At 29.9% G+C, this 5623-nt stretch overlaps 1 pseudogene; it reads left to right on the forward strand.

The window, feature by feature from the left end:
• Positions 1-3265: 3265 nt before the first annotated feature.
• LOC145099960 (homeobox-leucine zipper protein ATHB-13-like) lies at positions 3266-4671 on the forward strand (annotated as a pseudogene).
• Positions 4672-5623: the final 952 nt, after the last annotated feature.

The raw sequence follows: 5623 nt of genomic DNA on the forward strand, positions 1-5623 counted from the left end.
CCTTATTTTAACCCCCGAAGCCCCGGTATCATTCCCGAGACCCGAAGCAAGTCCCGAAGCCCCGAAGATCCCGAGAAATGCAATTCCCGAGCCGAAGCTCTGCCCGCGAGAAGCCAATTTTTGTGAAGATCTTCCAGATCTACCGAAGAATACTACTTCTACAAGTCGTAGTGCTGTCCGATCATCTTCTGATCAAGTGAGTGTGTAGTTACTTTCTTCTAACACATAAATATGAAGTATTTGCTATGAAATACGTGCTATGTGTTTATATATTGTTGTTTATTTGACATGAGTGTGCAATGGATGTTTATATAGTTTTTAAATGAGTTAAACTGTATATATATTTTATATCTACAAATATGTTGGGTAGAACATGGATAGATGGAATAGTTGGTGTGTGATGAAAGATGGTATGGGTAAACCTTGGTGACTATGGAGTTAGCGTCTATTGTATAAACCTTGGTGACTATGGAGTTAGCGCCTATTGTATAAACCTTGGTGACTATGGAGTTAGCGCCTACTGTGAGTAAACCTTGGTGACTATGGAGTTAGCGCCTGATAGCTATGGATTTAGTATCTGATAGATAAACTTAGACAGCAATGGATTTCGTGTCAATTCATTAGGTAAACCCTTAGGAACAAATGAATGAAGGATAGTTGGTCCTTAGGGTAAACCCTTGAGAAAATAAAGGAGATATAGGAATGGGTATTTGGGTTGATTGTTTGATGATTTAATATAATAAATGTATTATTGTAGGTTGAAAATCTTATATGCTCACCAGTCTCCCAAGCCTAACCCACTCAATTTTCTTTGAATTACAGGTAATTACACAAGAGTATAATTTGGTAGACTTGACGAGAGATTTTGGATTATAGATCTGTAGTTACAAATAACTGTTGCAAGGTCTGTATTGTACTATTTATGCTTTTGGTCTGTATCGAAACATGACATCCTGAAGTTTTATTATTTAATAAAAATACATTCTCTTTGAGAAATGTTTTGATAAATGGTTATCACATTTTGTTTTTGGGACAAATTCCGCAACTGTTTTCTTTAAAAGATAACTCTGATTTTAAAACAAAACGGTCTTTTTTGGCCGTGAAATTGGGGATGTCACAATTTAAAATGTATTTTTTATTTGTCATTACTTTAAAGTTTTTAGTAAGTAGTAAGAAGAATATTTTTATTTATTTAAAATAAATAATGATTTTAAAATTTTATACTAATAAAAACAATCTATCAAAATAAACAAAAATATATATAATTATATTTATTGTATAGATTCATGAGATTTTTAACATTATATACATAATGTATATATAGCTATTGTTTTTAAAATACAGGCATGGAAAAAATTATTTAATGTTTATTTTGACATATAAAAATAATAATGGCTCTAATTATTATACGTATTTAGGAGGTGTTTGGATTATCTTTTGAGAGACCAGAAGTCCTTTTAGGACAAGATAAAAGGTAAAAGATGTTTGGTAAAAACAATTTTAAAAGCTTTTTTTGGATTTTGAATATAAGGAAAATCAACTTTTTGGAAAAGTCAAGAAAACCTGACTTTTTGCAACTTTTTCTTAAATGACTTTTGGTCTCTCAAAAAGATAAGACAAACACCTCCTTTTTGTTATTCATCATGTTTTAAATTTCATTATGGACAGTTAAAATAATGTTTAAAATTATATATGGATTATTTTATAACATACAGATTCATTATTAAATTTTAATTAAGAAAATTTTATTTGGATGATAGAAAAACGAAAAATATATCTACCGCATCAATGGGTAAAAGTTCATCTAATACGGAATTTTTTATACGAGTAATAACGGTAATTATTTCGTCTATTTTTTTAGCCTTACCATAATTTTTATTAAATATTTCAAATACGTTTAAATTTCTTTATTAGTAAAGATTTTTTTTTATAGTAACTGAATTTATAATTATATGTAGCTGATGTCTTTAATCATCATCACCATTTAAACTCTTCAAATAAATTCATATATATTTTCTCTTAAAAAGAAAACAAAAAATCTAATTTTTTTTCATGTATCATTTTTAATTTACTTCAATTATTGTAGTTGTTTTATTTTTATAATCAATTAAACATTTCATTATAGAATATCATTATTTTTTTTTTATTAATTCACAAATAAAAACGGTCTTATATATCTTAAAAAATAATTTTGCATATTTATTAGATTTAACGATTATAATTTTATATAAATAAATACATAAATCTTTTAATTAATACTTATTAAAAATAAATGATTAACAATCATGATTTTTTTAGTATAAAATTTTAATTACTTGTATAGCCTTGGTTTCCATACGTTATAACCTAATATATTAATATTTTTTTGAATGACGGGGTTAGTATTTACCTGAGAGTGAACCCAGTACCTCCTTATTAGAAACTCTTAGTTAGACATCTTGTTAGCCAAGTGGACTAACCCCAACTTGTATATATATTAATAAATAGACTTGACAATCTTGTTGTGTTTGGGTTGGCGAGTCAAAATACACCAACCCGAACACAACCCATTTAACTATACAGGTCATGGGTTGACGGGTTTGGAATATAAATCCATATATGACCCGTCAACCCACTTATTTATACAGGTTCATAGGTTGGCGGGTTCATGGGTTAGATTTGAGTTTTTGGGTTTGTAGGTCACATTCCATAAATAAAAATGATAATTACACGTGAATAAAATCTTGATGCAAACATATCCGAATTTTAGACGCTTACTAAAAGAAAGTCGGGTATTAGCGGCGGCGCCTGTCACCACGAAAGATTAAAAATGTCTAAAAATTTTATAGAAATAATGTTCAAACTAAAACATTAATACAAACGTCAAACGTGTTGCACATGTCAAATGGTCAATGACATCCTATCCTGTATAATATTTAAGTCTTAATACACTTAATAAATAAATAATTTTTTATTAATGTTCAAACTACCTCATGTTCAAACTAAAACATTAATATAAACTGTATAATATTTAAGTCTTAATACACTTAATAAATAAATAATTTTTTATTAAAATTATAAACGGGTTGGCGGGTCAACTCATATATTTTTTGAGAAACTCATATATGACCTGTTTAATAAACGGGTTGACGGGTTGGCAGGTTTTACATCTCAATTCAAACCCGTTTATTTCATGTCGTATCGAGAATTGTCAGATCTTAGTTGTTAAAAACTTAAAATGTCGTGGGAAGTAGCAAAGTTCAGGTCGAGCATGCTTTGCAGGGCGATGACTTTCACTAAAATGGCTTTCTTCACTACGAATTTCATGCTACAAACTTCTCATGAAGATGACCATAATGCTCCTCGCCCTCTGTCTCCGTTTCTCCAACCATGCACCACTAGTCAGGGCTTCCATGGTAATATACTAATATAACTCTCTCTATGAATTATTCTACCTCAAAATTCTTGAACTTCTTTATTAATGAGTTGTACTGTATAGTTTATTAATGATGCACAACGGTATGAATGTTCTGACGGCACCAATTATGGGTGTTTGAAGAAGTTTAAATCTTTATATCTGAAGATGATCATGGTAAATAGAGTATGATTTGTACTGTATAACTCATTGGCGCACTAGGGTGTGATTTCTTTAAATTGAAAAAGTTTAATTCTGTACATCTGATCACTAACATCACTCAAAAATTTCATACATGGTCACAATCTAAACTTTTCTTATGGAAGAGCTGCAGTGTTACGCTAGCTACCATAAAAAAAATGCAGAAAGAACCTTGATCTTGATGCATTGATGAGTTGTTGTATTGTACAATCCTCCATCAAAACTTGATTTATAGAAATGTTTAAATCTTTGCATTCGATCTCAAGTTTTCTACTTCAAAAACACTAGGGCTACACCGAAATGGGGTTTCCTTAAACTTCGAAACTTTTCGACTTTCACCATCTTGATCAGTGCAGGAGTGTCTACAGAACCCTATGCACAATGGAGTTGTAAGGTACAACTCAAGCATGAAGTAGGGCACAAATGTTTGCCATCATGGTACCATCCAATGGGTTTTCCACAAAGTTCAACTTTTTATATTTTCCATCTTGATTAGTGCAAGTGATTGAGCCCATTGCATTGACGAGCTGTACAGTACAACTCAATGATGCAGTAGGTCACAAATGTTTCTGATCCCGTCAAATTGTTTTTCTATATATGATCATGTTGAACTTTACATTTTCGATCTTCATTGTTGCAAGTGTGACTCATACCGATTGCATCCATAACCTCATTCTTTGGGAAAAGATCAATGTCGCATGCCACAGAACTATGTGATGAAGAAACCAACAACGGAGAAGAAGAACTATCAGACGATGGATTACTTGGAGTTGAGAAAAAGAGAAGATTAAAAATGGAACAAGTGAAGACACTTGAAAGAAACTTTGAGTTGGGAAAGAATCTTAATCCAGAGAGGAAAATGCAGCATGCAAGGGAACTTGGGCTTCAACCAAGACAAATCGCAATTTGGTTTCAGAACAGAAGGGCAAGATGGAAGACAAAGTAATTGGAAAAAGACTACGATGTTCTCAAGAATCAGTTTGAAGCCATCAAGGCTCAAAATGATTCACTTTTGTCTCAAAATCACAAGCTTCATGCTGAGGTAACCACTCTAAATCTCGGCTCAATTTGTTAGTCACTTGTACTATTTTCTTTATTTTTCAAAACCTTGTACAGCAGTTGTGTTTGTTGAGCAGATATAACTCTCTCTATGAATTATTCTACCTCAATTTGTCTTTAATTGGCCTCTTTATTAGTCATGCCAACTAAATTGATACCTTTTCGGAATAAACCCAACCAATTTTTGTTTACGATTTATTAAATTCACTATTGGCTTTTTAGAATCCGTATCCAGATAATTAGAAAGTTGGGTGGTATTTGCACGTTTTTAATGAGATTTTCAATGATCATGTTAGGTGTTTGAGTATTTATAATGTTTAATAGACATATTATCATGTTTGATAATTGACAATGAGTTAAATTAAACCTTTTAATAGAAAAAAAAACTTTTAATTATATATTGAACATGTCATATATTAGATTTTATAAATATGTTTAATTAAGAGTTTGTATTATAAGAAATTTTTGATAATTTGTATATAGAATAGAACGATGACATGTAAATCTACTAATAATTAATGAGTTCAATGAATTGTGAATCTTCTCATATTATTTTGATTATTAGAACGGATCATATTTTCTATATTTGTCATTTTCTTTTCCTCCAATCCATTTGCTACATCAACTTCTTTTATATATATATATATATATATATATATATATATATATATATATACACACACACACACACACTAGGTTACTACCCGTGGAAACCACGGGTAAAAAAATTATAAAGGTATATGTTTTGTATTATTCAGATAAAAATTATTTAATTTGATCTTTTTATTAGTCTTAAAAACGTCCATGTTAATGCTTACAATTTGAAATATAAGAAAATTTATAAGTTTATAAAAAAGATGATATGTTCAAATTTATTGTAAAAATTTAAGAATGAATACATATGAAAATTTTAAAAATATAGATTGCCATTAAAAGGCTATAAAATCTTATAAATTAAATGTAAATAAA

The sequence above is a fragment of the Lactuca serriola genome, chromosome 4, assembly GCF_051521515.1.
Source record: "Lactuca serriola cultivar US96UC23 chromosome 4, Lser_US96UC23_V15, whole genome shotgun sequence".
NCBI classification, from domain to species: Eukaryota; Viridiplantae; Streptophyta; class Magnoliopsida; order Asterales; family Asteraceae; genus Lactuca; species Lactuca serriola.